Source organism: Arachis ipaensis, chromosome B7 (assembly GCF_059453495.1).
Source record: "Arachis ipaensis isolate K30076 ecotype BB chromosome B7, ASM5945349v1, whole genome shotgun sequence".
Classification (NCBI taxonomy): Eukaryota; Viridiplantae; Streptophyta; class Magnoliopsida; order Fabales; family Fabaceae; genus Arachis; species Arachis ipaensis.
The window spans coordinates 97,737,323-97,750,525 of record NC_142442.1 but is presented as its reverse complement, the minus strand read 5'-3'; the positions used below and the strand labels follow the sequence as shown (position 1 = coordinate 97,750,525).

The window sequence follows — 13,203 nt, the reverse complement described above, 5'->3', positions numbered from 1 at the left end:
TTACATAGGAGAATCCTATGGAAACACTTATAATCCTTCATGGAGGAATCATCCTAATCTCTCATGGAATGATCAATAGAAGCTTAATCAAGGCTTCAATAATAATAATAATGGTGGGAGAAATAGGTTTGGCAATAGCAAGCCTTTTCCATCATCTTCTGAGCAACAGACAGAGAATTCTAAGCAGAGCCTCTCTGACTTAGCAACCATAGTCTCTGATCTATCCAAGACCACTCACAGTTTCATGACTGAAACAAGGTCCTCCATCAGAAATTTGGAGGCACAAGTGGGTCAAATAAGTAAAAGAATTACTGAAATCCCTCCTAGTACACTCCCAAGCAATATAGAAGAGAATCCAAAAGAAGAGTGCAAGGCCATAAACACGTTCAACATGGCCGAACCTGTAGAGGAGGGAAAGGCAGTGAATTCCAGTGAGGAAGACCTCAATGGACGTTCACTGGCCACTAAAGAGTTCCTTAATGAGGAACCAAAGGAATCTGAGGCTCACATAGAGACCATAGAGGTTCCACTGAACTTACTGTTGCCATTCATGAGCTCTGATGATTATTCTTCCTCTGAAGAGGATGAAGATTGTTGAAGAGTAAGTTACTCAGTATCTAGGAGCAATCATGAAGCTGAATGCCAAGTTATTTGGTAATGAAACTTGGGAGGATGAACCTCCATTGCTCATTAATGAACTGAATACCTTGGTTCAACAAAAATTACCTCAGAAGAAACCGGATCCCAAAAAGTTCTTAATACCTTGCATTATAGGCACCATGACCTTTAAGAAGGCTCTGTGTGACCTTGGTTAAAGTATAAACCTCATGCCACTCTCTTTAATGGAGAAACTAGGGATCTTTGAGGTACAAGCTGCAAGAATCTCACTAGAGATGGCAGATAATTCAAGGAAAAAGGCTTACGGACTTGTAGAGGATGTCTTAGTGAAGGTTGAAGGCTTTTACATCCCTACTGATTTCATAATCCTAGACACTAGGAAAGATGAAGATGAATCTATCATCCTTGGAAGACCCTTCCTAGCCACACCAAGAGCTATGATTGATGTGGACAGAGGAGAGTTAGTCCTTCAATTGAATAAGGACTACCTTGTGTTTAAGGCTCAAGGATCTTCTTCTGTAACCATGGAGAGGAAGCAAGAAAAGCTTCTCTCAGTACAGAGTCAAATAGAGCCCATGGAGAGGAAGCAAGAAAAGCTTCTCTCAGTACAGAGTCAAATAGAGCCCCAACACTCAACTTCTAAGTTTGGTGTTGGGAGGCCACCTTCAAGCTCTGAGTCTCTGTGAAGCTCTCTAAGAGCTCATTGTCAAGCTATTGACATTAAAGAAGCGCTTATTGGGAGGCAACCCAATGTTATTTAATTATATGTATATTCCATTGTCATTTTATATTTTCTTTAGGTTGATGATCATGTGAAGTCATAAAAACAACTGCAGAATTAAAGCAAAATCAAAAACAGCATAAAAAATAGCACACCCTGGAGGACAGGCTTACTGGCGTTTAAGGATAGCAAAATGGGCGTTTAACGCCCAGCCTGGCAGCATTCTGGGCGTTAAACGCCAAAATGGGCAGCACTCTGGGTGTTTAACGCCAGAAAAGGGTGTCTGGCGTCTGGCTAGCGTTAAACGCCAGACAGACAAACTGGCGTTTAACACCAGAAAAGGGTGTCTAGCTGGCATTAAACGCCAAAAAGGGGCAGCAAACTGGCGTTTAACGCCAGGAAAGGTAGCAGAACTGGCGTTTAATGCCAGAATTAGCACACAGAGGGCGTTTTAACACCAAAATGGTGCAGAGAGCAGAATTCCTTGACACCTAAAGATCTGTGGACCCCACAAGATCCCCACCTCTTCTTCTCTCCTCTTCATACCTTTCCATAACACTCTTTCCCAAATACCATTGACCAATCCCATCAATAAATCTTCTCCAAATACCCTTCACCTATCAAATCCTACCCTCTTCCCCGTATTCTCTTCACCACTCACATCCATCCATCATAAACCCCACTTACCTCACCATTCAAATTCAAACCAATTCCCTCCCAAACCCACCCATTCATGACCGAATTCCCTCTCTCCCCTACCCTATAAATACCCCTCCTCACTACCCTCACTTTCACACATCACAAACAATTCTTTCCCCCCTTGGCCGAAACCAACACCACCCTCCATCTCCTCTATTTCTTCTTCTTTTATTATTTTCTTTCTTCTTTTGCTCGAGGACGAGAAAACCTTTTAAGTTTGGTCTAGAAAAAGCTCTGCTTTTCTACTTTTCCATAACCACTAATGGCACCTAAGACTGGAAAAACCTCTAGAAAGAGAAAAGAGAAGGCGATTGCTTCCACCTCTGAGTCATGGGAGATGGAGAGATTCATCTCAAAGGTCCATCAAGACCACTTTTATGAAGTTGTGGCCAAGAAAAAGTTGATCTCTGAGGCCCCCTTAAAGCTCAAAAAGGGTGAATATCCGGAGATCCGACGTGAGATTCGAAGAAGAGGGTGGGAAGCTCTCACTAACCCCATTCAACAGGTCGAAATCTTAATGGTTCAAGAGTTCTATGCTAATGCTTGGATCACTAGGAACCATGACCAAAGTATGAACCCAAACCCAAAGAATTGGCTCACAATGGTTCGGGGGAATTACTTGGATTTCAGTCTAGAAAATGTAAGGTTGGCATTTAACTTGCCAATGATGAGAGGAGATCCTCATCCTTTCACTAGAAGGGTCAACTTTGATCAAAGGTTGGACCAAGTCCTCATGGACATTTGTGTGAAAGGAGCTCAATGGAAGAGAGACTCAACAGGCAAGCCGGTTCAACTAAGAAGGCTTGACCTCAAACCCGTGGCTAGGGGATGGTTGGAGTTCATCCAACGCTCTATCATTCCTACTAGAAACCGGTCTGAAGTTACAATAGATCGGGCTATCATGATCCATAACATCATGAATGGAGAGGAAGTAGAAGTTCATGAGATCATACCTCTAGAACTCTACAAGGTGGCGGACAAGCCCTCTACTTTGGCAAGGTTAGCCTTCCCTCATCTTATCTGTACCCTATGCAATTCAGCTAGAATTGTCATAGAGGAAGACATCCTCATTGATGAGGACAAGCCCATCACTAAGAAGAGGATGGAGCAAACAAGAGAGCCTACTCATGGACCTCAACAAGAGCATGAGGAAATTCCTCATCAAGAAAATCCCTGAGGTACCTCAAGGGATGCACTTTCCTCCACAAAACTATTGGGAGCAAATCAACACCTCCTTAGGAGAATTGAGTTCCAACATGGGGCAACTAAGGATGGAGCACCAAGAGTCATGAGGGAGGAACAACAAAGGCAAGAAAGAGAGATAAAGGAGCTCAAGCACTCCATAAGATCTTCAAGAGGAAGAACTAGCCGCCATCACTAAGGTGAACCCGTTCTTTAATTTCCCTGTTCTTATTTTTCTGTTTTTTTCAAAATTTATGCTTTATGTTTTGTCTATGTTTGTGTCTTTATTACATGATCATTAGTGTCTAGTGTCTATGTCTTAAAGCTAAGAATGTCCTATGAATCCATCACCTTTCTTAAATGAAAAATGTTTTTATTTGCAAAAGAACAAGAAGTACATGATTTCGAATTCTATCTTGAAATTAGTTTAATTATTTTGATGTGGTGGCAATACTTTTTGTTTTCTGAATGAATGCTTGAATAGGCATATTTTTGAATTTGTTGTTTATAAATGTTAAAATTATTGGCTCTTGAAAGAATAATGAAAAAGGAGAAATGTTATTGATAATCCGAAAAATCATAAAATTGATTCTTGAAGCAAGAAAAAGCAGTGAACACAATGCTTGCGAAAAAAAAAGAGAAATAAAAAAAAGAAAAAAATGGCAAAAAAAATAAAGAAAAAAAGAAAAAGAAAGAAAAAGAAAAAGCAAGCAGAAAAAGCCAATAGCCCTTTAAACTAAAAGGCAAGGGTAAAAAGGATCCAAGGTTTTGAGCATTAATGGATAGGAGGGCCCACAGGAATAAAATCCTGGCCTAAGCGGCTAAATCAAGCTGTCCCTAACCATGTGCTTGTGGCGTGAAGGTGTCAAGTGAAGAGCTTGAGACTAAGCGGTTAAAGTCATGGTCCAAAGCAAAAAAGAGTGTGCTTAAGAGATCTGGGCACCTCTAATTGGGGACTCTAGCAAAGCTGAGTCATAATCTGAAAAGGTTCACCCAGTTATGTGTTTGTGGCATTTATGTATCCGGTGGTAATACTGGAAAACAAAATGCTTAGGGTCACGGCCAAGACTCATAAAGTAGCTGTGTTCAAGAATCAACATATTGAACTAAGAGAATCAATAACACTATCTGAATTATGAGTTCCTATGGATGCCAATCATTCCGAACTTCAAAGGATAAAGTGAGATGCCAAAACTGTTCAGAAGCAAAAAGGCTACTAGCCCGCTCAACTAATTGAAACTAAGTTCATTGATAAGATTGGAATTTATTGTATTTTCTCTTCTCTTTATCCTATTTTGTTTTTAGTTGCTTGGGGACAAGCAACAATTTAAGTTTGGTGTTGTGACGAGCGGATAATTTATACCCTTTTTGGCATTATTTTTACATAGTTTTTAGTATGTTTTAGTTACTTTTTATTATATTTTTATTAGTTTTTATCCAAAAATTTCATTTCTGGACATTACTATGAGTTTGTGTGTTTTTCTGTGATTTCAGGTATTTTCTGGCTAAAATTGAGGGACTTGAGCAAAAATCTGATTCAGAGGCTGAAAAAGGACTGCAGATGCTGTTGGATTCTGACCCTCCTACACTCAAAGTGGATTTTATGGAGCTACAGAAGCCCAATTGGTGCGCTCTCAATTGTGATGGAAAGTAGACATCCTGGTCTTTCCAGAAATATATAATATTTCATATTTTGCTCGAGATTTGATGGCCCAACACTACAAGAAAAACACCCATTTAGGTACAATTGAAAAGTGTAGCCAAAAGTGAAAAAAAATGATGCCTTAGGCTACGGCTACGCTTTTTGGGCTACAGCTACGCTTTTTGGGGTGATTCCTATTCGCCCGTTGCCTATTCTCAAAGGCTACGCTTTTCTGCACCAAGGGCTACGCTTTTGGCATTTGGGAATAGGCTACGCTTTTCAAGTGATGCTGTCTAAGACCAAAGGCTACGCTTTTCAGCTTTCATTCTTCCAGAATAGGCTACGCTTTTCAACGCTACTACATCACTTGTAAAGCGTAGCCATATTGTATACCATAGCTACTTTTTATAAGCGTAGCCTTAGGTCCCTCTTTTTTTTTTTGTATACTATAGCTACTATATATAAGTGTAGCCTTAGGTCCCTCATTGTTTTTTTTTTCTTTTCTGTATATATGTATATATATATAATCCTATCATTTTAATTAAATTAGTAAAATATTATAAAATAAAAATAATACATAATAATACAATCCAATATTCTTTAAATAATAAAAATTATCCTAAAACAAAATTTCGGTTGCCATAATAAATTAGCAGCCATAAGATCTTCTATTTGGGAATAATACAAATTATTTCTCTAAAAATAAAATTTATTTCTCTAAAAATAAATTTCTTCAAAATCAATTGCACATGTAGGTTCTTGTCTTTCCTTTTGTAGATCAGATGTTGGTATTGCCTGCTCCGATTGAGGCCTGGCTGACTGACTTTTGCGCATTTCCTTGTTTGAGAGTGTGCTTCTAATAATCCTTGCACTACCTTCTTGCACTACCTTCATGCTTCTGATTCTGCTTCAGAGGTGTTGAGCCAACAATTGTTTTGGCTGAAGATGTTACATTATTCTACTCTAATAAACTATCTAAATCAGACCCCTGCACAATAAGAAACCCATCAAACTATGAAGTGATAGCATGATCATACATGATAAGTCCATAAATCACAATAAAATAAACCAAAGAACAATCCACGCCAGAACTTATAGTGGATTCCTGATTCATCATATTCCATGTCATGAGCAATAAGACAGCATATTAGAGGAAATAATCCTCAAAGTCACTTTAGTATGAACCATTATGCCAACAAAATGATATGCATTATAATAGCATCTATAAGTAGTGCTTTGTCTATAGTACATTGACCTTTTTATCATTAACTGACAAGTAATAAACAAGTGCCATCCTTAAATCTTAATAAATTAGTTAATCTCTTTCCTTGTCATTTCATGAGCCACTAAGGTTACATTGAAACCAACATTTATCAAAAACTCCAACTAGTAAAAGGATGATTTAAGGATACTATCATCCACGAGAACATTCAAATAGAATGAATCAATCTAATTAATTAAAATTTTGGCGATAATTGCAGAAAACCAGATCAAGATGCATCTGATTGATACAAACTAGACATGACCAGTGGCAACTTATTTACATTGACGTCACAACATAAAGAAGCAGAATTTCAAAGTTACTTTCCATCAGAGTAAGAGCAGTAAATAAAACAAGTTTCAAAGCAATTCAGGTAAGGTTTGTCCACACTGCATAAAATTGTCAGCACTTAGATCTTTTATGATTAAAAATGATAATTTATTCTAAATAGGAAAAGGGTAAATTGCGATGGCTTCTCTCTAGTCTTGACATTAGACAATAATACACACAATACTTCTCTGTTTTGATATTTGCAATAGTATATTTTAAATTTTTAATGAATTTCTAGTGCAATTTAAAGTTATATAATACTTAATATTTCTATAGATTGTAAGCTGTGGTATTAATTTCTTTTATAAACACAACACTAACAAAGTCAATGCAAACATTAAAAAAATAGTGTTGTATATAATTTAACTTTAACCTGAGAAAAGTGTCAGTGCAATTTATACAAAGGAAAAGGGATTGAAGTTACTAACCGTTTTCTCGTACCACTCTTTGGTAAAGAAAAGTTTGATTCCATGAACAATCAACGAGGCATAGACAATGACAAAGAGATGATGTGAGTACCAAAATGCACTGAAGCTAGTTAGATTGTTGAGTGGTTTAGGAAGCTTAATCCTGTTTCTCCTGAACCAAGGTGTGGCTTGTACTTTTGAGGGCTTACACGAAGGAGGCGAAGGAAGTCGCAAGAAAGATGAAAAATTGCATGTATTTCAACACCAATTGCTACTACTACAGCTATCACCTGCAAGAACAACAACATATATACCCTCACTTTGTTTGTACTACTAACTTTATTTAAATGATGACACATTTATTCAGCAAGGGAATCTTGAGAAACAATACCCTATAACATGATATACATCTTTTCTCCTTCTACAGTGTAAGAATTTGTAGGCAAATAAACCTAACATCAGACAAATCCACAGTGCCATAACCCAAGTTCTTTGCCAGTTGTCCTGTATGAAGTACTTGGTATTTGTATAGCACTTCCTAACAGCACTATCTTCATATGTAGGCTTCAGTTTCAAGCTTAGCATTTGGCTTAGGTACTTGCTAAGTTGCTATCACCTCTTGTAGAATGACTTGGTCCATGCAATAAGAGCATTAACATGAGTAATATGGAGTTTTTTTTTTCTTTTCAAATAAATTTCTAGTCACTTCTAGAGTTAGCTATTTATGATTTTGGTCTATGTCAAATTTTTCTTATGGATTTGATCTAATTTCCTAAATACAAGTGAAATCAGTCCCTCTCATCATCTTAAATATAAATCAACTTCATACTTATGATTTGAAATATAAGTACTTATCTGTATGTGAAACTATAATAATGACTAATATTACTTAATTTTGATAAGTTTTATACCAAAACAATCTGAAATAGGATGATGTAAATACCATGATAAATCCTGTCTCTTCAGGGTCTAGTTCTTCCATGATCAAAGCTGCATATTCTTCAGCCTGCTGCTGTATGTTTGAGAGATCTGGTCAGAAATCTGGTCCCAAAAGTCCTTCAATTGAGCCTTGTTAATTGAATCCCCGTGAATATCCCTCCTCCTAGCCAAAGAATCAAAAAGAACACCAGCAAATGCCTCAGATTCCTTGCTCATCCCTACATACAAACAATTAAACAAATCCAAACCATAGTTATCTAAACACTTCCTAAAAGAAAACTACTCAGAACAAGTCCTTATTTCACTCACTCACACACACACACACACAAACAATTTCACAAACACTTGAAAAACAACAACAAAAAAATAATGTAGATTTGTTATGAACTCTTCAATTTCAATTATTACCTATGCATTTTCCAAAGAGAGAATGATGAAGCCATCCATCAGTTGAAGCAGTAAGAACATCAAACTGCTTCTCCACTTCATGCCACCCTGCACCACCGCCACCGTCACCGCCATCACCACCACCACCGCCACCCTTAGTGATGAACTTAAGTTCCTTGAGAGTACTCGAAGCCGCGGACTTAGTCCTATCGTAGTGTCCTCTTCTTGCAGCAGCAGTAGCATCAGAAGAAGAAGGTGCTGTTTGTTTGGAAGAAATCGAAGCAAGTCATTTGAGTTCTTGAGAAACCTGCTTCATTTTAATGGAAGCGGTTTTAACAACAGTAGCACCAAAGGAAATCAAGTGGAACAAAAGAAGAAATAAGGGTACGAGAGTTCACCCGCGCTGCAACATACCCAAACTCCCAAATTGAAAACCCTAGAATCACATACCTATTCAACTAGAAATCAGCACATAGAAGACGATGATGAGAAGCATGGAGATGACAATAGTGAGGGCGGTGCAGCGACGATTACAGGAGAACGGCGCAGCAATGATTACTGGAGAACGGCGCAGCGACGATTACTAGAGAAGAGCAATGGTCAGTGCAGTGGTGACAATGGCAAAGGTGATGAGTGTCGATGGTGAACGGTGAGCGGTGACTAGCGGTGAGTGGTTGTGGTGACCTGGTCAGCGTAGCGACGTGATGAGTGGTGACTGGTGAGTGGTGACTGGCGGTGAATGGTGACTGGGTGGCGACAGTCAACGGCCACGGTGAGAAGGCGAAGGTGATGATGAGTGTCGTAGGCGAAGGTGAGGGTTGTTGAGCAAGAATGGCGAAGGTGACCTGAGGTTGTGCGCGTATTGAAGGCCGTGAGAGCGTTAAGTTGTGCGCGTAAATTGAAGGTGAGGGGGAATTGAAAGGAGATGAAAAATTTCACTAAGTGTTTGGATTTGGGCTGCATACATTAGGCATCACTTTTGAAGCGCACCCAAAACATAATAAATAAGTTACTCTTTAAAAGCGTTTCCTTTGATACGAAAAGTGAATCCATAGATATCAACCTATGGCTACGTTTTATAAGTGATTTCTATAATACCTAAGGCTACACTTTTTAAATGATGCCACAATTGTGTATTCTTTTCTCTTATAAAAAGGCAACACGGAAAAAAGCGTAGCCTATTCTATGAATAGGCTACGCTTTTCAATTGTAGCTTAAAATAAGTGTGGTTGAATGGGTATTTTTCTTGTAGTGCAAACTGGCGTTCAAAGCCAGCCTAAAACTTCCTGGCGTAAAACACCGAAACTGGCACCCAAGCTGGCGTTTAACTCCAGAAATAGCCTATGCACGTGAAAGCTTCAATGCTCAGCCCAAGCACACACCAAGTGGGCCCCGAAAGTAGATTTCTGCACTATCTGCACTTAGTTACTCATTTTCTGTAAACCCTAGTTACTAGTTTAGTATAAAAACTACTTTTAGAGACTTATAATCTTCTTTTATCATCTCTGGACGTTTAGTTTTTAGAGCTGATGCTATTATTCACATTTGGAGGCTGGCCTCATGGCCATGCCTAGACCTCTTTTCACTTATGTATTTTCTACGGTGGAGTTTCTACACCCCATAGATTAAGGTGTGGAGCTCTACTGTTCTTCATGAATTAAAGCAATTACTACTATTTTCCTTTCAATTCATGCCTACTTCTTCTCCAAGATATAGTCTCGTACTTAATTCAGTTAAATCAGAATGAAGGGGTGACCCGTGACAATCACCCAATCTTCGTTACTTGCTTAGCCAAGATCCGTGTGCCTGACAACCACAAAGCGGTCTACATGATGTTCAATGTAGTCATTGGACGACAGCTGGAGTATATTCTCTTGGATATCTAATACACGGACCGAGTCCGTGGGATTAGTATCTTTGTGATATAGGATAGAACCAATTGGTAGCTATTCCTGGGATCCGGAAAGTCTAAACCTTGTCTGTGGTATTCCGAGTAGGATCCTATAGCTTGCCATGGAAGGGAGCATGTATGGTTGGAAGAAGACAATAGGAAAGCAGAGGTTCAGAAGCAACAAAGCATCTTCATACGCTTATTTGAAATTCCCACCAATGAATTACATAAGTAACTTTATTTTATTTTATGTCTTATTTATATTTTAATTATCAAAACCTCATAACCATTTGAATTCGCCTGACTAAGATTTATAAGATGACCATAGCTTGCTTCAAGTCGACAATCTCCGTGGGATCGACCCTTACTCACGTAAGGTTTATTACTTGGATGACACAGTGCACTTGCTGGTTAGTTGTGCGGAGATGTGAAAAGTGTGAATCACGATTTCCCACACCAGCGTGCCTGACGCGTACGCGTGGGTTAGAGTACTGCACAAAGATGCGTGCACGAGGATGACGCGTACGCGTGACATGCGCGATCTGCAGAAATAACAGAAAATGCTGGGGGCGATTTCGGGCCGACTTTTGACCCAGTTTCCGGCCAAGAAACACAGACTAGAGCTAGGGAACATGCAGAGACTCAACACACATGCTCATTAGGATAGTTTTAGTTTTTAGATCTGAATCTAGAGAGAAAATTACTCTTCCTCTAGGTTTTCTTTACATTCATAGTTTCATAGTTTATTGCTTTTGCTTTGGATATTGAAGAGTCATCACCTCCGTTGAAGATATTATTCTAGTTTGTTTTCTTACTCCTTTATTATTCCATATTCTTAATTCTTGTTTAGAGTTACAACTGGATTATTTTTAAAATTTATTTATACAAAGGATTACTTTTATTTTTAATTAATTTTGAATCCCTATTTTATTTAAATTATCAAGTCTCTTTTCTACTCCAAACTCCCAATAACGAAGATGGTATCCATGTTGATGGAGTAGACTCCCAACTTGACGTGGGTGTTGATTAAGAGGAGACACTTGAGTTGAAATGCTCAAGTGATTAGTTTAATTAAAAGTTGTTGGCTAATTCTGTATTTACTAACGCTAGACCTTCCCAAGGGAGAGGACTAGGATTTGCGAATAAGAGTTAGTTCAATCACTTGACTTTCCTTTATTTAGTAAGGGTTGACTAAGTGAAAATAACAACCTCTTTATACTACACTTGAGAGAATTCCAACAAGGATAGAACTTCCAATTAATCATTCCCCCAGTCAAGGCTTCTTTATTTAGAATATTATAAATCTCTTTTAATTCTCATTGCTTTAATTTACAATCATATGCTTGTGCCCATTGCCCAAACTCAAAACTTTCCAGAAAATTCCTCATTAATAAATTAGCACCCTTTTTAGCAACTCGTTGGGAGACGACCTGGGACTCATACTCCCAGTATTTTTATTCTAAACTTTTGTGACAACTTTTCTAAATTGATGAGGCGGATTTTTGCTGGTTAAGAGCTATACTTGCAATGCTGTTCTTATATTATAATCTCTTAAATGGCCGACTTACGCTCCACATCAGACTTTGTTTCTTATTTTGTTAGCTTTTGTTTTTATTTGTGATAAGTCCATATTTGACAATATATTTTAGCTTGATTTGGATGGGTTTCATCACATAAACTCACACTTAAGTACTCAAATAACATACTTTTGTGATTTCTCCCTGATTTGGACATAAATGTGAAAACATAAGTTTTTGTGCCTAAATTAGTGATTTTAATTCCACTTTCATGCCATTTTATGCCGTGATGTTTTTTGTGAGTAATTTCCGGTCATTTTGGCAAGATTGGCTAAGCGAAAGTGGAAAAAGGCATGTAGAAGGGAGAACACATGAAGAAAACAAGGAAAAGCACACACAGGCAAGTGTGTGTGCGCACAAGCTTGTGTGTGTACGCACAAGAGAAAATTTGCATGTGTGCGTGCGCACAAGTACCTGTGCATACGCACAGGTCAACATTTAGCCAAGTGTGCAGACGCACACATCTGTGCGTCCACACAGGTCCTTGCACGTGATTTTATTAATGAAACGCGTACTGTACGTTTTCTGTGGGCTTTTAGCCCATTTTGGAAGGATTGGATGCTGATTTTGGAGTGTTATATAAGAGGAATTCAACACATATGAAGAGGAAGCTTTCATTAGGTTAGAATTAGGTAGAAAATCTATTAGGAGTAGGAGTAGGAGTAGAGTAGAAAATGCTCTCTTAGTGTTTAATTTCCATTTCCATTGTAGCATTTTATAGCAAGCTTTTCTTTGGATTTTTGCTTCTTTTATTGTAAATACTCTTGATCTTCTCTTTAATTACATTGCTTTTGCCTTTATTTTCTTATGGTTCAAGTTACTTTGTTTATATATGCAATTTTGGTATCTTGGAATTTTGATAGATGAATTTAATGTTTTATGCTTTCTTTATGCTTGTTTGGATGTTTATTGTTGATTTTGTGCATAGTTGGTTATTGCTTTCCATTTTCCTGTGCAATTTCTTATGTTTTGTTTTTATGTACACAAGGTGTTTGTGAAAATGCCAACTTTGAGTTTTGAGTAGATTTTCCCACCTTGGCTTGGAATTTGAGTTCCTAGGATACAAGAGTCATAATATCCGATATTTAGTAGTAATTCTTGGGGAGTTAGTTGACTCTTGTTTCCATTAAAGCTAGCCTTTTATCAACTAGTTTGGTAAGTTGGTTAGGACTTATGGATTAAGGTCAATTATGCTTGCTTGACTTACTCCTCGATGTAAGGGGTTAGCTAGGCGAGATTAACTCATGATAATTGCCATAGTTGTGGTTATGACCATGATAGGATTCCTTAGATTCTCATTCCTAAGTCAAGGCTCTTTCTTGCATTTATAGCATTTTTGCTAGTTTTGATCTCATCTTATCTCTACTCGCATTAATTGCAATTTTGATCATTCCTTAGTTCCTTTATTTCTTATCTCTTTTAATCTTTTGTTCTTTGATTGCAAAACTCCTTTCTGTCCCCTTAACAACCAAAAGAGAAACACTTCCAATTGCATCCTAGGGAGAGCGACCCAGGAGTTAAATACTCTCAGTTTAATTGAATTTGAATT

The 13,203-nt window shown here is 38.0% G+C and overlaps 1 pseudogene; it reads right to left on the bottom strand.

The window, feature by feature from the left end:
• Positions 1–5,820: 5,820 nt before the first annotated feature.
• On the bottom strand, positions 5,821–8,538 carry LOC110264244 (respiratory burst oxidase homolog protein C-like; annotated as a pseudogene).
• Between the last annotated feature and the right edge of the window lie 4,665 nt (positions 8,539–13,203).